Raw genomic sequence first — 24600 nt, 5'->3', positions numbered from 1 at the left:
AATAACATTTAATAATAATAATATTAGGAAACTGCATTACAAGATTCATAGAACTACAAATTTTGAAGGATGGCTGTATTCCGGTTCCCATCTTATGTCAGAAAGGAGAAATTGGCTAGGTTTTCCTTTAAATGCAAATTGAGTCACATTTCTCCTTCACCTCCAGCCACTGCCACTGCAGCTCAACACCACAAAGATCAACAACATCTTTGCCTCTGTGCCTCCATGAGTTCCACAGAAGAAGGAGGGGGGAATGTAATGTGATAAATAAAACAGAGTGGGGTTGTTAAAATACTATTAGCCTCTCTAGGAATGGGCAAGGCTAAATCAACATCTCTTTAAAGACCACCAAAAAAGGCAGTCACATTTCTTCCCTGCCTTGTATTCTGAGGAATCAGCAGCGGTTTCCAAACAAGCTGAAGCAAGCTTTGGTTGCACTCTTGAGCAATTTATATTCTTAACGGTAGCCCTGGTTCTTAGGGAAGAGGCAATTTTATCATTGTCTTCCAGAATCTTCATGAAGCACCCTTAAAAAAAAAAAAAAATCAAGTTTGATTTGCAAGAGAAGAAAGGGATTAAAAATGGATATTCCCCCACTTTCCTTAGTCTCAGATGTTGAAGCTACAGAGGTAATAGTGGAGGTGGTGATTTTGTTTTCATCACATTATTTAAAAACTCCTCAAGATGACTTAAAGCAGGAAGTAAAAAGCAAAGAGCAACTAACAAATAAAATAAAATTTCTAAGAACAGTAAAAATAACCAGGTACCAAAATGCCATCATTCTGCTAGCCCACAACTTCAGAATGGTCCCTATTATAATAGCAAAGCTGACAACTAGCACTTAAAAGAGAATTAATTATCAAATGTCTCAGAGCTAAGGAAAGGCTTGATCTGGTGCCAAAAAGGAAGTGAAGCTAGTGCCAGGTGGGATTCCCTGGGGAGAGCATTACAAAATAGGGAACCACAGGTGAAAAGACCCTCTCCCATGTTTCCACCTCCATACCTTTGTCATCAGGAGCAGCCACCTCCGAAGAATTCCATAATCAATGGTCCTGAAAGCCATTGGGAGATCCTGGAGACAGTTTCAAACTTCTCAAGTTGCTTGCCCGACAAAGTTAATCACACGGAGCAACCAAGGTAGTTGCAGTGCAGAATGAATTGCTGGTGGAAATGGATCCAGAAAATCAGTCTCATCCAAAGAGGGTCAGAATCTGGCTGGCAACCATCTGCTCCACATTTTGCCCAGAAGTGGAACAATTTTGATGGGTCAAAAGTTATTCAGAGCTTCTGTGCCAAGCATGGTTGTCTTTAGATGTGGTCTCACTGGTGACTCTTTCAAGTTCCTAGGGATCCCTGCCGGTCACATAAGGAGGTACTGATTACTCACTTGACCCAACCAGAGGTTCCCTCCCTGCTAGCAGAGGAAAGAGACTTTCAGTGATAATGCCTTGACTATGGACTGCCCTTCCCAACGAAAGCCAATTGGCACCTCTTCACCACTATCCATGTTGTGGCAAGCAAAATCTGTCATGCTTATGAAAGCCTTTGGTGGTTAGTTTTAATTGAATTTAATGACTGAGCTGTCAATGTTTGTTTTGCTTGCTTGTTTGTTTGTTTCTAATCAAGATTCTGGTTTTGTTGCAGTGGTTGTTTTATTTGGGAAATTAATGAACCTTTCAGCTGCAGTTCCCTGGGTATAGTTAAAAGATTTAAATGATGCAATTAAAAAAATAAAAGAGAGAGAAAATGTTATTTATTTATTATTTATTTAGCTTTAACCCACCTTTCCAAAAATAGTCAAGTCTGCTGAACTAATGCAAAATTGGATAAAACATCTTATGTAAAACAGCAATGAAAAGAGAACCAACAGCATCCATTTGATAAGCCAGATTGAACCATAACACTAATTAAAACAAAGTATTGTACCTGAACAAAGGAATCCAGGAGGATGCCTGACACCAAGTCAGACCATTGGTTAGTCTAGCCAAGTACTGCCCACACTCTCCAATGACTCTCCAAAATCTCAGGCTGGGCTCTCTCCCAGCTTACCTGTAGATGTTGAGGTTTGAACCTAGGATGTTTGGAATGCAAAGCAGATGCTCTGCTGTTGAGCTATGTCCCTTCGCCCCGAGTAGGGGGATGAATTAATCACTCTTTTTGTTCAGGGATGGTCAAAAGAAAGACAACTGGTCAAAACAATTCCCATTTATTTTACAAAAGGTAAGGATGAGTTGCTGTTTCCTTAACACCAATGTGGTAGAGATCACAGCACTGGGAGCTGGGCAATCTCTATCTGTGTTCTGCAGCTGTCAAAGGGCACAAGTCAAGGCAGTAGGAGCAAGATGTGAAATGAACAGTGATCCATCTAGCTGGACAGAGGAAGCAGAAAGAGTCACACAGTTCAGGCTGATTTATACATTCTAAGTCTTGGTATGTTGAGCGGGGTGTGTGTGGGAGATTGAAGGGAGAGATAACAGAGAGCCAGAAAAATAATGGAGGTGGAAGACAGAAAAGAAATAAGGTTAAAGGAAAATGCGGGCAGCAGTGCAAGAAGGACAGACAGAAAGAAGGAGGGAAGAATATTATTTTGAGCAGGAATCCATATTATTTTAGGCAAAATAAAAATGGCAAATTTAATTAATTATGCAGTATCCAAGTAAGTGCTGCTTGTAGTGCTAGGATTTCTGCTTGTGCAATTAACTTCTCCCTCTTCTCCCTCGATGTGCCCTCCCCAAATCTGCACTGGAGGTTTTGGGTGCTCTATGGGGTCTCTTAATATGATGATTTTGGAGAGACTAAAAACAAGAAATGTATTTTGGACTCAAAGCCTGCTTTCTCTAATTGCATTTCTAAAGGTGTCTAAGCAAGTAGCCAACACAGCACAATATGCTTCATGAATAAATATTTTCTCTCAAGCTACTACTGCCCTTCTATTTCACTGTGGATCCTGAGTTCTGGAGAGAGAAACAACCCCATGAGTACCATGCAAACATATGCACACAGTAGCACTTGCAAAAATACCTAAAATACAACTTGTGATCTCTTATGCACTCAGATCTGTACCATGCAATCCTTTGAATGTTTATTCAGAATGAAGTCCCATTCTGTGAGTGTGTGTAGTTGCTCCATAATAAGTGTGTTTATTGAATTTGGATAGCCTGAAGGATGTAAACACTGTCAACAAAAATACAGCACAATCAGTGGAGCAATACAAAGTTTCAGTTGGGTCTACATTTTAGTTAATGATCTAGACCAGCAAGGGGCAGTACCAAGGGAGGGGGGCACTGTTATTTGGTTGTCTAAGGACCCAAAAAAACTAGAGATGGTCCTGTCCTTCACTCAGTTTTTAATAGATCAGCTCCCCCAACACCTAAGATAAATGAAATCTGCATTAAACAGATTCTGAAATTACAAGATGCAAAAGAGTCTGGGGAAAATTGCAGTGTAAACAGTTTTTGAGATTTATCACAAAGTGAAGCAGCTACAGTTGTTTTTGACGAAGATGGTACCATCAGATGCTTTTATTTGAGGGAGGGGGAAGGAGAGATGGTGATGTCTTGCCAGCACTAAATTCCATGCTGCCATTGCAAGCACATCCAGTGAAATTTATTTAATGCATTAAATTCAGGTTAGAGAGGAAAAGACTAGGGAGTTAGTGTACTTAACTTTAAGAAATATGAACAGTGGTTAGAATATGCAATAACCTTACCTTCCCAAATGACAATGTGAAATAGCATAGTGGCTGGGAATAGGGGAAGAGAGAAGATTATATCAAAAAATTTCATTCTTGCTATTAAAATCTTATTTGAACACTTCAATAAGAATCAAAATGACTCCTCTGTTTCCTTTCCAGACGATTGGCAGAGTGGAAAAGAAGTCTAGCAAGTTAATGGGGCATGGAGAGATTGGTAGATAAGTGGGAACGAGAATCATCCAGAAGGATATTAAGGACAGATCTTTGTCAAATATAGTCCTGCTTTGATTTTTTGGGTCTGAAATCAGCAGTCACACAGAGACACACATGGCATGTCCTATTGCTTCCACTTGCTAACTGCAACTGGTGTTTTACCACAATTTCTCCACCTTTTATTCATTATATATATTTATTTATAAAATATTTGTGTGCCTCTTTGCATGTGTGTGTGTGTGTGTGCAGTTTACAGCAATAAAAACATGAAATCATACAAAAAACCCCATAAAAAACAGACACCAATTAACCATTGTGGAAGAATGCATTCTTAATTGCCTGCATAGGCCTGGCAGAATAGAAAGGTTTTCAGCAGATGTTTACAAGTTGGCACAGTATATATACTGGAACAGTATTCCACAGGATTGGGCCAATTACACCAAAGGCTCAATTTCTTGTCAGATGAGCCTCACCAAGTCAGGGAATGCCCCAAGCAATGCTCCTACTGGTGATCTCAGTGACCAAGCTGCGGTTTGCAGATTCAGGCAATCACTAAGGTACGCTGGACCTAAGTGGTTTAAAGGTAAAGGTAAAGGGCTTTGCAAATTAATAGAGGAACCTTGAACCTGGCTTGGTAGTAAGTAAGCAGCCAGTACACCTGTTTCAACAATGGTGTCACATGTTCTTGACCAGAAACTCCCATCAGCACTCTGACAGTTGCATTCTGTACCAGCTGGAGCTTCAACCCAATTCAAGCAATGTAATCAAATCAAATATGCATGGGCAGGCATGTTGTAAGGGTTTTGATTGCCTCCTTCACACTGGTAATTTCTGAAAGACTGGTTATTTCTGAAAGACAATAACCAGATCAAATATTATTAGAGTCACATGTAGTTTATCCCACATATTTTAAAGAAAGGGGGCACTTTTTGCCACGAAATGCAATAAGGAATATTGTCAGGGTAGAATCCATACCCATTTCTTCAAGACATCATTAGCTCCCTTTCATGGAACTTGAATGTCACCTGGAAGTGAATTGAAGGAAGAGAAATACACCTGCATCTGTTTTGATATTCATGTGGAGCAGCTGACAGAATGATTGGTGGTGCTCTTGACATCTCCCCAATGTTTGTTTTGTCATATTTGTCAAGGATTTGTCGCAGTTGAGCAGTGGTAGGAATAGCAGTGCTCTGACAAAGCATGGCTTGGTCATTGTGGTGCAGTGAAAGTTTCCTTAGCCATGTCAGAGAAAGCAAATATGTAGCCAAGGCTTGTTTGCTGAGAACCGGCTGGTAGAGTTTGTCCTAGGAAATAGCACATAAAACATTTCAGCACTTAAAATTGAGGCTTAAAGAAGTCAAATACACAGTTCTTCTGAGTTTCTAGGAAGTAAAGGTAAAGGTAGCCCTGCCTGTACGGGCCAGTCATGACCGACTCTAGGGTTGTGCGCTCATCTCACTCAAGAGGCCGGGAGCCGGCACCGTCCAAAGACACTTCCGGGTCACATGGCCAGTGTGACGAAGCTGCAACTGGCGAGCCAGCACCAGTGCCGCACACGGAAACGCCGTTTACCTTCCCGCTATAAAGCGGTACCTCTTTATCTACTTGCACTTAGGGGTGCTTTCGAACTGCTAGGTGGGCAGGAGCTATGCAAAAGCACTGGGCCAAGGAACCCATCAGAGAAGGCCTCCAAAAGAACATACCACCTCCCCTTCATCTTATGAACAGGCTTCCTCCACAGAGCCAATGCTTCAGGCACACCTTTTTGCACATAACTACTGTACATAAACCTGCAGTTGACTTCATACTAGTGTTCCTTGCTACTCAGTGAACATGATAGCTCCTTTTTGTTTTGCATCCTGCTCCATAGGGAGCTAACCATGATCCTTGCCAGTTGCTGCCAACTAATACTGTTCTCATGTTTAGCTAGAAGGCACCTATAGGCCTCAAGTTGGAATGAGAGAAATCCAAACCACAGCAAATATTTTTGATTTCATTAACTTAAATGGAAAAGGAAACAAGAAAGCAAGAGCAGTGTTGGTTTCTGTAATAAGCACCACCCAAACTGAATGGTTCACCACTTCACTCATTCAGTGGACAATTACATTACAGGTCAGTTCTAACACGACACATCGTACTTACAGTTTTGGACTGATCATGGTCAGTGTCCATCCTACAACTGTAAACAGTTGCCAGCAACCAAGAGGAAGTGCATATTGCTGAAGATGACATGTTCTTGTCCAGATAAAAAGTGGGGAGATGACAGTGGCCCCAAAGAGAGCCAGAGACATGGGCTAGCCGTAATAGCATTAGGCATGATGCTTCATGGCACACATCCTGATTTGGAAAAATAACCAAAAGCTGTGTGAAGAATGTATTTAGACAGCCATATCATATTGCAAGAAAAGCACCTTAAGGTAGGATTTCGCTGTACGAGTACAAACACTACAGTGGTACCTCGGGTTAAATACTTAATTCGTTCTGGAGGTCCGTTTTTAACCTGAAACTGTTCTTAACCTGAAGCACCACTTTAGCTAATGGGGCCTCCCGCTGCTGCCGCACCGCCGGAGCATGATTTCAGTTCTCATCCTGGAGCAAAGTTCTTAACCCGAGGTAATATTTCTGGGTTAGCGGAGTCTGTAACCTGAAGCAAATGTAACCCGAGGTACCACTGTATTATCATGAGGACTTAACATTTGTATAGTGTGTTCAAATGTTTTACTGGGGTCTGCAGCCTTTTGGGCATCATGGACACATTTGTGGACATGAGAAATAGTTGTGGGCACCACACACAAATTGCAAGTACGCACCCTTTAATCACTTGCAGCTGAAACATGTACACTCATTGTAAAAAGACTTGTAAACAATAAATCATGGTATTTCTGGTGAGGGAGGGTAACACACTGGATGTAACTTTACCCCTCCCAGGTGAAACCCTCCGCAATCTCCCTAAGTTCTTTAGAAGAAGCTTCTATTAGTTAATTTCCATTGGAGTGAGAGGATGGATTAAAGGGGGCCCACAGGAGCCCCTTGAGCTCAATAGGACTCCCTCCTGAATAGCCATGCAAAGACTGAGTTCAATGGGACTTTACGCCCAGGTAAGTGGGTATAGGCTTGTATCTGTGGAGAGTTCATTACAGAGGCAACTTCTTGATTATAGCTCACCTGCTATTTCTTCCTAGTCAGGTTCTACACTAGGCAAATCAAAGCTATCTTGTCTTGCTCTATCTCATGTACATTGCAGAGGTTGCCAAGAAGATGATTTTTCCCCTCTTTACTAACACCATTTATAATTTTTCACAAATACTTAGCAAGTGTCCTACTAGCTCATTACCATCCAATCTGTTATGCCTCCAAGTACCTGTTGGCCTAGGAATTGGCACATTGAGACTATTAGAGTCAATTCATTTCTTTTCATGATGTGCTTCAAGGACGCTTGTGTGCTCTCAACACTCATATGCTGTCCTTACAGCAGGAATGTTTGAAATGCAGCATTCAGTCCCAACAAAGCAAAAAAAAGGGGGGGACAGAGGCTCAGTCGACATTAATCAGCTCTGCTCCTTCGAAGTTAACAGACGCTAGGCCCTTTGGTGCTGAGAAAGAAACTGACATGAAGCTTCTAAAGAGTCATCATACTGTAAACAACTTTTAGGTTGATCTTTAAAAATATTCAATAAAACATTAATGAAAGGTGTATTTTTAGCTATCGGGAACAGGATAAGTGAACTGATTTTAAATCCCCAAACATACGAAATGAGCCCTGCTGGACCCATCATCTGGCTGTGGTTGCTGGTCAGATGGCTCTAGGAAGTCAACAATTAGGATATGGTGGTAATAGTCATCTTCTCACGGTCATGCTCCAGTAACTACAGGCAGAGATGAGTTATTCATGAGAATACGTTCTCCATATTCTTCCCTTTTCATTTGTTGGAAATGGAGAGGAGCACTCAGAATTAAAGCAGGGAGAAGAATCTATGTCAGAAATCTATTTTTAAAAAACCCCAAATTATTTATCATTACCATTGATTAATTGCCTTGTAAACAACAGTTTTGAGATGATTTACATGTAAATTATTAAAAACAGCTAAAAGAACATTCAGCTTCATTGGATGTCCATGAGAGAGGGAGAAACACTTTTCTCAAGCCACTTGAGTTGCATCACATCGTACCTTTTCTCTAAACAAAAAATCCCAAACACTTGCTTGATCCCCTTGATCATTTTGCTTGCCCTTACCCAAACCTCTTTCAATTCCACAATATCCTTTATGAGATAGTGCAACCAGAACTGTACACAGTATTCCAAGTGTGGTCACACCATAGATTTATGTACAGTGGTACCTCGGGTTAATTACTTAATTCGTTCCAGAGGTCCGTTCTTAACCTGAAACTGTTCTTAACCTGAAGCACCACTTTAGCTAATGGGGCCTCCTGCTGCCGCTGCACGATTTCTGTTCTCATCCTGAAGCAAAATTCTTAACCCAAGGTACTATTTCTGGGTTAGCGAAGTCTGTAACCTGAAGCGTATGTAACCTGAAGCGTATGTAACCCGAGGTACCACTGTAATGGCATTATGATATCGGTAGTTTTATGGAAGGGATTACTCCTGTTTCACAGATGAGGAACACTGAGACTGAGAGATAAATAATTTGGTTAGGTGGTTGTAGCATTTGAGAGTAAAAAAACACACCTTGCAAATCAAGAAGAGATTACCAGTAAGCTTCGGTAGTTAATAATATAACTACAACATCTAGATTCCACAGGGCATAATTGCGCAATGAGACAGAATATGTAATATTGTTCTGTATGTAATGAACAGATTTCCTCCCTGAACAGTTTTACTGGGTGACAACTAGCAACATGCTGATGAATGTGCAGGAACCATGTTTCCAGATGTCTCTCCCACAGGTTGTGTCACAATATATTTACTAAGGCTTCTTCTTTATTACAGAAAGAAGCATTCTTCCCAAGCAGGGAATGTCCTTGACAAGCACTGAAGAACAGCCTTGTCTTCATAACAAATGACATGCTGAGACGGCTTTCACAAGAAACAAATTGATTTTTGTTTGTCACAACAATGTGCATTTGGCATGTTCAAAATGTGATCTTTTAATGCTCTTGGAACATTATGCCTCCATTAGCTAGTGTAAGAGAAGGCAGACAGGAACAGGGAAGCCTGGAAGCTCTGTTTGGCAGTGGCAAAAAAATGGCAACCAGCAATGCTCCAGCATGATGGGCCCTATGTCTGGCAGCATTTGGGGCCACATGATTTTTTGGATCTCCCTCTCTACAGTTAGAGGCAGATGTCTGCTGTCAAAAGTCTCCTCCTAGCCACTGTTGTTTTGACACTGGAGAGGGAAAGGAAGTGGGGAGAATTCCAGGAACATGTCAGGGCAGATCAAGGGTGGCTCCTGACCTAGCATCTTATTTCCTCTCTCATTGAATATATAATATCACCAAATTGTGGAGGGAAATGAGTAAAAACACTTTCTTTCTTACTCCCTTCTGCATAATGCCAGAAAATCTGGGGTTTCATGGTTCATCTACCATAGCAGCTCCTCCCCAGACTCCATAGGGTTGCTCTGACAGTCTTAACAATATTTTCCACACCCACCCTTATTACTTTAGACCATCTGTTTCCAAGATAGCTTCCTGTCATTGGGACTGGTAGAGCAGAAGACAGGAAGCCCAATGGTAGACAGAGGTGGTGTCAATGACAGACAGAGCCAACTCATTTTAATTTTGCTTCCATCTCCTTCTCTGTTGAGTTCTACAAGGCCAAGACTAAGGTTGATGACAGTACCATTCCCTGGACTGGAAAGCAAGCAGGTTGGGCTGGCTATGAGGAGGCTTGAAGTACTTTATTATTTTATTTATTCCATTTATATCCCACCTTTCTTACAAGGAGGTCAAGGTGGCATCCATGCCCTCACATTTTTATTCTCACAACAATCTAGCATGTGAGGTTTGTTAGGCTGAGAGACAGTGGCTGGCCCATGATCACCCAGTGAGCTTAATGGCTGAATTTGAATCCTGGTCTCCCAGGTCCTAATCCAGCACTGTAACCTCTACACCACTAATTGGTGGGTCACTCCTCTTTCATCTTAATGGATCACCATGGGCCTATGGTGACTTTTCACATGCTCCCATGCATTTCTGTTCAGTGTGTGTTTGGAAAGGCAGGTATCTTGAGAAAGATGCTGCCAATCATTTATATAATTTTAACTATCCTTAGGCTGCCTTTAAGTCATTGGACAAGAATATAATTCTACCACACACCTGGAGCTCCACAGAACAACCAAAGGCTAATGAGAACAGGTGGGATTTATGACACTACACCCAAATGCCTATATGTATAAGGCCTAGGAAAAGCCCACTAGCAATGCATTCTGGGGATGTAGAGCCACCACAGAAATGGCTGTCTCCCTCATGTCCACCAGTCCAGCTACTCTCATAAATGAGTCCATGCAGAGGGCCTGCACTCAGTGTGCAGATAGGTTGGTGTTTTAACATTTATTTTCTTGCATTTATTTCCTGCCTTTCTTCCACCATGGAACCCAGGGCAGCAGGCATGAAGACTGTCCCAGGTCGTAACTCATCTGGTCGCTGACCAGACCAGACCCAGTGAGGTGGTAGCCTGAAGGAAATCCTTCATATAGCTTAGGACCTAGTCATTATCAGACAATACTAGGCTAGGCTGACCAATGACCAGATTTATTATCCCATTTTAATCATGTAGTATGCTCTTGTAATAAGCACATGTTGGAAGGAAACCTGTCTCCTTTGCATACAGGCAATAACTGCATACAATGCTACTTTTCTAGAAAAAGAGGTTCTGGAACTCACCATGAACTCCTCCCTTGTTCTCTTATAATGGCAATGGCGCCTGCCCGAGAGGCGCAAGAACTGAGTTCCAACGAATTGTGGCTGAAAATAAGCCCTGACTGCATATATTTAATTTTGCTTCTATACAATTAGGCAGCTTCTCCCCGCCCTGCTCCCATTCACCATGTTCACTCTACGGTGAATTGCAGATGGGTTAAATTGTGGTCAATTACAATTATGTACTTGTGTCCCCCAGATCAAGATAACTCACACGAATCCTTTCAACCCGTTTATTACTTAATTTGGGTGTCAACGTGTCGTGTCAGAGATGTAATTCATTCATGCAGCTTTGTGGGTTACTGGCAAATAGCTCTGCCTTTCCCCCATTAACTTGCAGAATTAAAAACCCTGATTTATTTACTGCAAATATTTGGTTTTATTCCTCCTCACCCTTATCAGCCAATATTTATTTTTCTTCCACTTGCACCACTAACCTGAATGTACAATCAGATGTACTGCAGCTGGACGTAGCAGCCATTCATGCAATAAGAGGTATAATAATATGCAATCATTATGCACCATGCAATCTATTTGAAGTCTTTTAACAGATCTCATGAGGGAGACCAAAGACAAATAAAAAGAAATTTGCTTCCTGGCATCAGAGTAGTCTTTTGAGATGTGTTAAACCTTGCATGTTGCCATAAGAATTAACTTTGCATGAAATCTTGCATTCCAAGTCTAAATCAAGGCACGCCCCCCCCTCCTACCAGCCTTGTCAAAATTAGCAGACCAGTAGGGAATATAAACAAGGGAGGGGAGAAACATCACATGGTATTTAATATTGAAATCTATTTAACATCTTTAACAAGTCTCTTTCTCTTACCAAAAGGAGCATAATAATTATATTGAAAATCCCTCTTTGAAAAATGCAAAACCAAGAAGAGAATAATCAACTGAGCACAACAGAGTTTTCTAAAAAATGTTGGCTTCACCCCTTAAGGGCCCTACAATGTTTTATGATCCTTCCGTTTTCTTCTGGTTGTGCCATATGCTCAGAGTTGTCTCTCAAGACATACCCACGACACCATCACATTTCCTTCATTTAAATCCTTCCTCAATATCCACATTTTCTGCAAGGCCTATGGCATAACCTTCTAGATGCCTTTTCCTACTTTAACTTAGCCTACAGTGTACACAGAGATAAGTGCTGTTTCCATGCATTTACTCTGAGGGGAGGGACATCCATAGAGCTGAGTCGATTACACTAAAAACATGACTCCTTGTTGACATGAGTTTTGTTTCTGATCCATAAGTGACCATTAACAATGCTTCCCCAGATGAATTCAATGATTGACTTGCAACAAAGTGAGTAAGGTCATCCTTAAGGTATCCCATGCTTTAGTTGTTCAGGGCTCTAGTACAATAACCTTGGACCTGGCACAGCAGCAGATGGTGGGGCAGAAAGCCAGTGCAAGATTTTTAGAACTGTTGTTGTTTGTTTAGCCTAGCTAAAAAAAAAAAATGTATTCAGCGCCACTTGGAAACAGGAAAGAAGGGACCCCATCATAACTTGCTAGGAAGGGCATCCGAAAAATTTAGCCCCTCCACACAAAAAATGTGCACAAGGTGCCACTAATGACCACCAAGATGTTCAACCTGTACAGTATGGTCCAAAATATGGCTAATCAGGGTCTTGCAGTTATACAAAAGTTCTGATCTGTTCCTGAATTCTTAATTCCTCTTTGATTTTCATCATGGGCCTTGTCCCGTGGACAGTCTATTATTATGCATTCAAAGAGCATCACAATGATGGCTGTTAACAGTTTCCTAAACCACATGTCTATAAAGCACTCAGCTGGAAAATAGCAGGTGACGATACAAAGGGAAGAGACAAGGTGTTCCTAATCCTCAAAGTCAACCTTTAAAAACCAAGGGAGATCAGGTATATAAAAATGTCCATTAAAAGAAAGCAGAAATTTTGCAGCCATAAAACCACTACACTGGGGCATTTAAATGCTGTTTCTTTTTTTACAACTCAAGAAAAAGTGACTCTCATGTAGAATACCACACGGCTATAATTTCCTTTCTTCATTTTAGAAGGAGAGCTATTAATGCCTTAGAGATGATCGAAGTACTTGGTTCAATTATGCATTCTAAAACAACTTCTTTCTGATGGGCTTCCCCCTCCCCTTTCAGTCTGATCACTCAGATGGTGCAAAAGCCTTGATGTTTATCTTAAAGACCTACTTGGAGAAAAATAGGTGAATCTGGGGATTTTCCCCTCCTCCTTCAAAAAGAAAGTAAAAATTTGGAACTGTCATTCAGGCTTCCATCTCCTCTGCTTACAAGACTAAAAAAAGTGCAGTTGTTGAGCATTTGCTTTAAAAAAACAATGACGAGGAGCCATTGAGAGCAAATAACTATATTTGTTACCATATTTTGAATAATTCAAGGACTTTTTTAGGTTGCATAGACACTTGACATGATCATTTTGAAAGAGCTAAATTAACTACTATGTAAACTCTCTGCAGGGAGACAATGTGAGAGATGGAATCTTTATTAGCTTCCTTGTATCCTTTGGGAGCATTTGGATCCTTCTATCAATGCCTTAGCTCATATCTAGCCCAGAGATCAGTGAATATTTCGGTTTCAGTTTCTCTTAGTTTCTCATTTCTTCAGTACTAAATCCAGTTCTTCCACATCAGTTTGCATTTAAAAACAAAGAAACAAAAGAGTTGTCATTACAAAAAGTCATCGGCATTTTGTACAAATTTTTCCTACTAGAGGCATTTTATAACCAACTGCACATTTTCCCATAATAAAATATGTGTTTGTATGTTATTTTCACTAATATATGCATCAGCATGCACACTTTAAATGCATAGTATATTACATGGCTAGAGAACTGTTTGCAAAATGTGGAAAACTGTGAATTAAAAATGTGAATTTAGTAAGTCTGTCCTTAAATGTGAAGTGAATCAAATTCCTCCTTCATTCCTATACTCTCTCCATATATGCTTCCCAGAAATAAGCAATCAGATGCTTTTCTTCCCCATTCTTATTTTAGACAGGATGCTGCTGACAGTTGATGAAATGGATACAAGGCACCTTGGTCCACCATTTAAATGTTGGCTCATCAGTTGGCAAATGGTGATGCTGATGTGTGTAGGTAAGATACAGCTGTTTTGACCTGAGGTCCACATTCCCCTTTGACTAATCCACTGGAGACTATATGCCAGTGGCAGATATGACTGAATGTCCCACTTATGTGTGTGCGTTTTACTGGTGGAGTTACTTTTAAGTTCTCTTTGGGACTTTTTTCTTTACTGTGTAATTGCTTTGAGAGAAAATTATGATGTTACATGGGACTGGAGGAAGCATGACTGTCAGCAAACACATCCTAGCTGTCTCAAAAGCCATGCTTTGGATATTTTGGTGCCACTTCTTGAGCCTCATAGTCCAACTGCCATTTCTTTCTGTCTCCGTTTTGTAACATTGGTAATATTTCTAGCCCCTTTGCAATCTCAGTAGCATCTTTCACAATTTGTTGAAAACCCTCTTCACATAAGTAGTCCACAAGGCAATTCTTGGTCACTTGCAATTGGTTCATAGTTGAATTTAGATCAGCTCCCTTATTTTGTAGTAGCTTGTTTGCAAGATTGATTTCAAAAAGGATATTGTACCATGTGCCATAAACTTGATCTTACACCAGCAAGGGCCTTAGCTTCAATGAGATAAGCATTTTCAGGCTTGTGTCATCAAATATCTCTATCAAAGCATCATATATACTACCCATAGGATATCTCAGTGGTTTCACTCCCAACTCTCCCACCTTGCTTTGCTCAATGGCTTAACAGTTATGCCTATGTCTGATACATGGCTAGTTAGAATTTGCCAATGCTGAGTCAATGCACAGAAATAATTATCAATATTTTGAACAAAACTGAAGAAACAAGTTGTTTCCAGAAAACACTTAGCAGCAGCATTGACTTCCAAGTTTAAAGAGTGCATTACAGAGCACAAAAAGTGTGTGGGTTTATGTCCAGGACTCTCTTTTGTATCCCATTTTCTTTACCTTTCATGTTACTCCCATTAACATAACATTGACCATGCAGATTCTCAACTGATAACCCCATTTGCTCAAACTGCCCAGGAAGAGTTTCTGTAATAAAGCAGCTTTAATCTCTTTTATGTAGGGGTGCATTTAGATACCAGGAAAGGATATATTGTTTAGATTTTATCCTTCCTTGCTTACATTTGCGAGATAAGCAGAGTACCATCCTTTGCAGCTTAAACTTGGAAAATCGTTTATTTAACCTTCTACAATAATAATGCAGGATGCTTAAAGCAGATTTTTTTAGCTGAACAATAGATAGCAACAACAACAACAACAATTTTCGAGGTTGAATATATCAGCCATTGATGACACAATTTGCTAGTCTCCTCTCATTATTTTGGTAAACAAATATTCTGTTCCTTCAGTCTTTGGGGAAATCATGTGATACAACCTGCTGTGGTCCATGTTGTATTATAAACTGCCACAAATTATCACGGCAATAGTCTATTTAGCAGGGTCCCTGTAATTCGAGTCAGGCACAATACCATCTTCTTTTTAGACTTTACAGTTCTCTCATTTTTCTTGACATCCTCTTTTTCCTCTGGTGTTTTCCAGAAATGTCTCTAATTTGTGAAACTTCTGTCTTATAGTTTATATCATTTGTAGTATTTCAGGAAGAACCCTCCTTGCTTTGCTCCTTTGCCTTTTCTGCCTTTCATTTGTGGTAGTGAGTTCAAGATGGTCATTCTTTATCACCTGTAGCTTACTAGAAAAATGAATATATATTCTAAATAAGAAAAATATATGACTGAAAGATTTAAAATTAAGCAGATTTTCACTTTTTGTGTACATAGATATAGATATTACATAACCTCTATTCACCAAAGGTGAAAAAATGTACCTTCTTTTTCTTTACATTTCCAACATTTATTATCAGGCAAATGGTAAATCCTTGCAAGCTTGACTGGGGTTATGTACCACCTATAGATCATTTTCATAATATTTTCTCTTAAGGCATTACATGCCGTAAATTTCATCCCGGTGGTCCACAACTTTTCCCAATCCGCAAACAAAATATTATGACCAATGTCCTGAGCCCATTTAATCATAGTTGATTTAACCGTTTCATCTCGTGTATTCCATTTCAGCAGTAAATTGTACATTTTTGACAAATTCTTAGTACTGGATTCTAACAATTCAGTCTCCAATTTTGATTTTTCCACCTGGAAGCCAATTTTACTGTCCAATTTAAACGCTTCATTTATTTGGTGATAGTGCAACCAATCTCTCGCCTTCCCTTTTAGTTTCTCAAAACTCTGCAATCTCAGTTTGTCCCCTTCCTTTTCCAAAATTTCCCAGTATCTTGGCCACTTCGACTCCATATTTAACTTTTTAACTGCCTTAGCTTCCATTGGCGACAGCCACCTTGGAGTTTTGTTTTCCAGCAAATCTTTATATCTGGTCCAGACATTTAATAGTGCTTTTCTGACAATATGGTTTTTAAAACTTTTATGCGCTTTAACCTTGTCATACCACAAATATGCATGCCACCCAAAAATATTGTTAAAACCTTCCAAATCCAAAATGTCTGTATTTTCAAGAAGCAGCCAATCTTTTAGCCAGCAGAAAGCTGCCGCTTCATAGTACAGTTTAAAGTCTGGCAGGGCAAACCCCCCTCTTTCCTTTGAATCCGTTAATATCTTAAATTTAATTCTGGGCTTCTTGCCCTGCCAGACAAATTTAGATATATCTTTTTGCCACTTCTTGAAACAGTCCATTTTTTCCATTATTTGTAATGCTTGGAACAAAAACAACATTCTTGGCAATACATTCATTTCACTTTTTTAACCACAGTCAACCCTGTCTCATTCTGAAACCTTTCTTTTTCAACCTGTGTTAAATTTTTCTCCAATACCTTAGTCTTTAACTTGTTCAATTTAAATCCTGCCATTTGACCAAACTCTTGAATTATTTCCAAAACTCTTTTCGTGCTAGCTTCTGGCTCTTGTAATGTAAGTACTAGGTCATCTGCAAATGCTCTCAGTTTATATTGTTTAGCTCCGACCTGAATCCCCTTGACCAACTGGTCCCTCCTAATCATATTAAGCAAAACCTCCAAGACCGATATAAAAAGTAGTGGGGAGGTAGGGCACCCCTGACGTGTCCCTTTTTCAATCTTGAACTCTTCTGTAACCACATTATTTACAATTAATTTTGCTTTCTGTTCAGAGTATATTGCACCTATACCATTTTCAAACCCTTGGCCTACCCCCATCCCCCGGAGGTTCTTCAACATAAAACTCCAAGATATATTGTCAAAGGCTTTTTCGGCATCCACAAATATCAAAACAGCCTTAGTGTTTATATTCACTTCCAACTTCTCCAAAATGTCAATTATATTCCTTACGTTATCCGACAAATGCCTTTTCGGGAGAAAGCCCGCTTGGTCCCCATGAATCTCCTCCATCAAAACTCTTTTCAATCTCTTTGCTAAAATATCAGCAAAGATTTTGTAATCCACATTTAGTAGCGAGATGGGTCGGTAGTTCTTAAGTTGGGTCTTTTCAGTCTCTGTCTTTGGTATAAGTGTGATGTAAGCCTCCCTCCACGTGTCGGGTGCCCTTCTCCCCTCCATAATCTCGTTACAGACTTCCTTCAAAGGTTGTATCAACCCTTCCTTCAAAACTTTGTAATATTTGGAAGTCAGTCCATCCGGTCCAGGAGATTTGCCCAACGTCATGCTTTGAATGGCATCTTCTATTTCTTGTGCTGATATCTCCTGGTTCAAAATTGTCTTACTTTCCTGCGAAATCTTTTTCAGCCCATTTTTCTCGAGGAATTGTTGTATATCCATTTCTTTCTGCGGCCCTTGTGTGTACAGTTGTCTAAAATAGCTCTGAAAGCAGTTCCTAATTTCCGCTGGGTTACATATGTTCTTTCCTTCCACTTCTATGTTTGTTACCGTGTTGAGTTTTTGTCTCTTCTTTATTTGCCAAGCCAATAACTTGCCACATTTATCTGCAGATTCAAAAGTCTTTTGTCTCATTTGTTTAATTTTCCATTCTATTTCTTGATTCATCAGTTCCATATATTGTGTTTGATATAATTTAATTTCTCTTAAAATCTCTTGCGATTTTGGCTTCAATCTTAGTTTCCTTTCCCCTTCTTTTATCTTTTCCAAGATTTTCTCTTTCCTCTCATTTTGCTTTCTTTTCTTTAGTGTATTTTGTTGTATCAAAAACCCTCTCATCACGGCTTTACTTGCGTCCCATACTATTCTTTTTTCTACTTTAGTCCTTAAGTTAATTTCAAAATAATCTTTCAAAGTTTTTTGGGCCTTCTTACAAATCTCCTCGTCTCTAAATAAGGTGTCATTCATTCTCCATCTGAAGGAACCAGTTGTTGTTTGCTTCATCACCATCTTTACTGTGTTGTGGTCGGAGAAGGTTTTTGGGCAGATTTCCACTTTCTTTATGTTCGGCGCCATACTGCTAGCCACCCAAATTTGGTCAATCCGTGTCCATGTCATTTTGGCTTCAGAAAAGAAGGTTCCCTCTCTTTCTAATGGGTGTTTTGTTCTCCAAATGTCAATCAAATCCATATTGTCAGTCATTTCAAAGAAAGTTTTTGGTAGTCTTCCGTCTTTTGTAACTACCTGTCTTTGTGCTTTGTCCATATTTGTTGAAACTACTCCATTCATATCTCCCATCATAATTAAATTGTAATCCATGTAGTCCATCAAAGTTTCATGCAACTTCTTAAAGAATTCAGCTTTCCCTTCATTTGGTGCATAGATTCCCACTATCAAAAACTTTTCTCCTTGAAATTGAATTTCAATTGCCAAATATCTTCCTTGGTCATCTTTAAAAAATTGTTTCGGTTGCAAATTTTCCTTTGCGTAGATCACCACTCCTCTCTTTTTTACTCTGTCTGAAGATATAAATTCTTGTCCCAATCTTTTATTTATTAATAGTTTCCTATGTGCTCTTGTCACATGGGTCTCTTGTAAACAAATCAAGTCCAATTGGTCTTTCTTTAAAGCATGAAATATATTTTTTCTTTTTCTGGGAATATTTAAACCGTTACAATTCCAGGTTAAAAGTTGCAGAGCCATGATGGGGCTATTTACTCTTTCCTCCTACAGCTCCCAGTTGTTGTTCCTCTTTTGTCGGTGATTCCGTATCCGTGTCTAATGATCCCTTGCTTGAAGGATGCCCTTGTCCTGGAAACGTCTCTTTCTGTAGGTCTTCTTCGTGTTCTCCTAAAAACTTGTCTTTATCACTCACTGTCTTTATTCTTCTTTTCTTCCCCTTGTATTTAAAAGACAAGCCTTGAGGAAACTCCCACCTGAATGGTATGTAGTTTCTTTTCAGCAGCGTCACCAAGTCCTTGTAAAATCCTCTTGCATCCAAAATACTTTTGGGAATGTCTTTAAAAATCTCAATATGAAAATCTTCAATTTGAAGGGTTGTTTGGTAATGCAGGTTCAGTATTTTATCTCTCTCCTCCTTTGATCTTAAAGTTATTAAGCAATCTCTGGGTCTGTTCTTCCTCTGCCTTATTCCCAGTCTAAATGCACTCTCTATCTTAAATTCTTCCTTATCCAGCTCCTGCTTCCAAAAGTCAGAGAATTCTTTTGTCAAGTAATCCACCAAGTTGTCTCCTTCCTTTTCCGGCACAAGTCTAATCCTTAGGTTCCCGAAGATTAAGGCATTCTGGGAAATGATCTATAATGAACTTAAAAAGGTATTTAAATATACCTTCCCTAAGAAACCAGAGGCCTTTCTCTTGGGTATTGTCGGCCAAGGGGTGTTAAAGACGGATATAACTTTCTTTATGTATGCTACAACAGCAGCTAGAATACTCATTGCAAAGTACTGGAAGACACAAGATCTACCCACACTGGAAGAATGGCAGATGAAGGTGATTGACTACATGGGCTTGGCAGAAATGACGAGCAGAATCCGAAACCAGGGAAGAGAAGCAGCGGAAGAGGAATGGAAAAAGTTCAAGGATTATCTAAAGAAATATTACAAAATTAATGAAAGTTAGAATGATGTTGGACTGGAAAGTAAATGGTTACTATTAGTAATGGTTAAGACAAGGAGAATAAGGAAGATTAGCTTAAATTTAAATCAAAATAAGGGAAGATTTGCTGAGTAATTGATTAGAACCTGGAATACAGAAAAGGGAGGCATGAGGAAGTCGGGGAAGAAAGGTTTAAGAAATTAAGATATGAAATGGTACTCGTTTTTTTTGTTTTTTTTGTTTTTGTTTTTGTTTGTTTATGTATTTGTTGTATTTATGTTATGTTTGTGTGGTTATAAAAACTGCTTAATAAAAAATATTTTTTTTAAAAAATACATAACCTCTATTCAACTCTATGGTATATGTATTTCATACATGCATAAGAACAATTTTGATGTCTGAATTACATAAGAAATGATAAAAAGGTATAAAATAAAAGTAAATTATTATCATAAATTTATAAGATATAACAAAAACCTGTCTGCATAAAACTGTGCCCCTCAAAGGTTAGTATTGCACCCCTCTGAGGTCGGCAGTCTAGGCAGCTGGCCAGTTGGTCTAATGATAGCACTGGCCACGTGAGTACCTCTTTAACCAAATACCAACTTTCTTTGTAATGGGAGTCAATCAGCAACATGATGTGAGATGAGCTCAGAACTTTACCAGTTCTTGCTGTTTTGGGAGACAGACTGCAGAAAAATGAACCCACATTGTGCTGCATGAAGGCTCCCAATGCAGCAGGAAAGGTGAAACAGCTGCATGCACTGTGAGGGTAAGCCTACTGGGATACTTTTAGCCTGAGATGCAAAGCTTATGCAGCAACTGAGTGAAATAGAAGCTCAGCTTGAAGAAAAGAGAGAGATGAGTTGGAAACTCCAGATGAATTTCCTGCATTGGCTCTTCATGCAGGGTGAATAATTAACTCAGTCAGGTGGACCAGGGACCAGGACATCAAGATGTGATGCTAATAAACCCTCCCCAAGTAAAATTATTGTTTTGTTTTTTAAAAAAAGAACTGTGCATTTGTAATTTGAATTCCTTCCAAAATGAAACTCAACACTTATAAAGTCATTAGCGAAAATATTCAAGTTCACAATTTTATCAGCAACATCATCTTCTTTTCTTCCATCTATATATATTCATGCCTTCTGCTTTGGAATATAACAAAAGTGAAAACAAAAGCATTGTTACTTTCAGTCTTTTTTTTTTTTTTACTTTTGCCACCCATTTATATTTTTTTTTTATTCACTTACCAAAAAAAGGTATCATTCAGCTTAGTTATGGTTCAGGATAAGCATTATAAAATTACATGTGGGTATTGTAATTCAGAAACATTACCTCGCCTTCATATTAAATCTAGATGTTGAAACATCTCAATATATTTGCATTTAGATTTTTCACTTTATACTATGATTAATATAATCCTATTGATCCTTTAGCTGGTTGAATTATTCTCCATTTTCTGCCTGCAGTTTCACATAACATGCATCACATTTCATTAATGGTCACAGTCGAATTCACAGGCTTGTGTGTCAGTGAAATACACTCTGGGCACAGTTGCTTGAGCTATCCAAAGCCATTCCCAAGGGGTTCCCTTACATTGACCTTTGATGCTTTCCCCTTCCCCCCAAACCCTGTGTCATGGCTCCCATTTCCTGATGCAGTACTCAGGCTCACAGCTCAGTTTATGTAAAAGGCTGCAGTGCACTGGTCACTATAGTACATAAGCCAGATTACAAGCCACAGGCTACAGCAGGTGCAACAGAGGTTAAGATACAGTACATGGCTAAGTACAAGGCAACACTTTACAGGCCTCCTAAGCTCTTTTTTTGAACAGTGGGTTGGGCACAGTGGATATCTCAAGTCATGGGAGCAGGCAAGCCAACAGACACTCCTTCATGTAAACTTGATTTTCTAAGTATGATAGTGCTGGCACCATCAGCTGCTTGGCATCGGAATTGACAAAGCCAGTTCCTGTTCTTATTGGAGGGCACCTTCCTGATGAGAAGAAGCTTTTCGGGGGCAGGAGGCAGCCCTGACACCACAAAAGGCTGCTTTGACATACCACATGAAGTGTCTGATGGCACCAAGCCAAGCTTCTGACCTGGCAGTCCACTTGGCCCCTACTTGGGGGGGGGTGTCAGTGTTCTTCAACCTGATGTGGCCTTCTCCAGAGTTCCATTACTACAATTCCCCTTCCTCCCCTCATTCCTTCCTTGCCCTCTGACCATTCCCTCCCCTTCCTTGCCCTCTGACCAGTCCCACCAATATATCTCCATGGGGTTCATGACACCCTGTGCCCCAGCTCCCCAGCTCAGATCTTCTGGGAGGACAAAGAGATGCCCTATATTTTGTAACAATTTATCACAACCAACAACAACAATAGCCCAATCCCTACCTTCTGCTGGCAAGGCAATTTCATAAGTGGAACTCCAATCAGCTTAAAAAAATGGGGGGGGGGGGAGAAGAAGAAACGTTAATGGAAGGAGGAAAACAAGAATACTCCTCCACAATAGGGCTTTGGATAATGGGGAAGTGCCACTTTTGGTTTAGTTTCCCATTCTCCAGATCTTGAGAGTGCAGCCGTCAGAACCTTTCCCACCATGTCCCAAAGGCTCAAGTGATCGGAGTATACTAGAATATATGTCCTTCTTTCTTTTCTTTTTTTAAAAAATAGCGATAAAATAGAGTGCTAGTTTCCACATAAGCTTTTCCATATAAGCTTTATAAACTAGAGTTTCTCAGCTCATTCATTACAGCCCATGAGAGGAAATTGCTGCAGATGTGAAGAGGTTAATGAGCATGAGTGACACAAAACAGCTCCAACAATGTCAAAAGAGGACACCTAACTCTGTCTCCTAAGCAACTGAAACACACAGAGAGTGTGAAAAATCATTAACTTTATAATAAGCCAAGGTGAAGAAAACCCCTAATTATTACATTGAACATGATGCTATTAGGCAACACATTTATTCCATCATTTAATTGTTGAAAAATCTGCCCTGCTTCTGTTGTTTTTTAAATCATGCTTAATAACCAGTCTCTTTTCATATAGGTCCAGCTGAGAACTCTTTCCATACGCTCCTCAAGATTCGCTCAGAATTTAAATTCCTGTAGGCTACTTCCTTTTGGGAACAGGATGTTATAGAATGTGCAAAATGCATGATTTCTAACAATTATCAGTCCTCACCCTCAGAGCAGGCATGAGATGAACAACTTCTTCTCACTCTAGGGATGAAATTGTCAATCTGGTTTCTCCCAATTTCTCATTTTTCCAATCTTAAATTTAGTTTGCCACATCAGTGTGATTTTAAAAAGAAACATTATTATTTTTTAAAAAGTCATCATGAAATATTGTCAGCATTTCAGTGCACATTACTCCTAATATTTTCATTCCCTCTCTGAAGGCAGCATGTTTATCCTCACCTCCTCCTTTGCAAAGAGGATTCCAGACTTCTATTTTCCAGCCTTGTGTACCCATCTGGATTCTCTCCTCCTCCTCCTCCTCTTGTATCTCAGACTAGCAAATCATGTTTGGTCATGCCAAGGGTCCCATAACAACCTACTGCTTTGGGTTTGAGCTGTTTCTTTGGGTGAGCTATGCTGATTATCACATACAGATTGAGGCCCAGTCACACCCTTTTGCTACTTGCCTGTGTGTGGCAATGAGCATTGGAGAAGTACCGGTATTCCATTTGTATCCCTTGGAATCTTTGCCATGCTCTGTGTGGGATAATTCAAAACTATCAGAGCACAATTTAATTTCCATTGACTCCAACAAAACACTTGATATAGTCACTCTTCTCCAAATCATCTTATAACTCAGACTGACCTCTGAGGTGCATCATAATAAGGGGTGTTTCTTTCCTGGTTGTAATGTAATTCCAAGTGACTTACTCCAGCCAGCCATTGCAATATAACTAATCTCCTTCTCGTGTCACAGTAATTATCAGTGACGTCCCCTGCATATCTAAATATCATTTCTGTGCCATGCTGACTTTAGGCTCATTATCTTCTGGCAGATTATAAGATGAGGAATCCTGCTTCCAACTGTCCCTGACAAGAACTTGTTTTTGAATCCATATGTCAACGCCTAGAGCTGAGACAAGGGGTCCTTCTGACCTCCTGAGGTAGAAATACGGCAGACCTCCTTATCAGTGCTTTGTATAATGCACAGATACTCAACCATTTAAGCAGGCTCCTGGTTTCTGAAGTGAAGGCACATGAGTTTGCCACATTGATTAAGGTAAGCAGGTCCAGGTCTGGTGAAAGCTTGGATATGTAACCATCTGAGAGTCAAATGCATGTTGCTTTGGGCTCTATGACAGAAGACAGTCAGGACATGAAATAAGTGAAATAATAATGATAGAAATATAGCTAATTGTTCAGTGGTACAACACTGGTGTTGTCAATAGCTCTTACATTTTTAAAATGGAACTCAGATCAAATATTACAGTTCCAGTACCTGTTCTGAAAATGCTGGCAACCAGGCTAAAACCTACCAAGGTGAACCTAGTGTATGTTATCCATTTGCCATGAAGATTCTATTGCTGTCATACAAAATAGCATGGTGTTATGTATTTTCATGATAAGCTCATTCTAACCTCTCCCATCAATTTCCATGATAGCTCATGTCCTAGATTAATGGGGATGGTGTGGTGTGCTTTTTGCTGGCATCATCCTATGCTAGTCCAGTAAGATCACTGAACAGTGTGATCAGAATTTGAGCAATGGCCAATACTCACAATGATTCTATCTATCTACCTGGCAGAGACTGGCAGGAAGT

Source organism: Podarcis filfolensis (assembly GCF_964270895.1).
Source record: "Podarcis filfolensis genome assembly, chromosome: Z".
Lineage (NCBI taxonomy): Eukaryota > Metazoa > Chordata > Lepidosauria > Squamata > Lacertidae > Podarcis > Podarcis filfolensis.
This window is presented reverse-complemented; position numbering follows the sequence as displayed.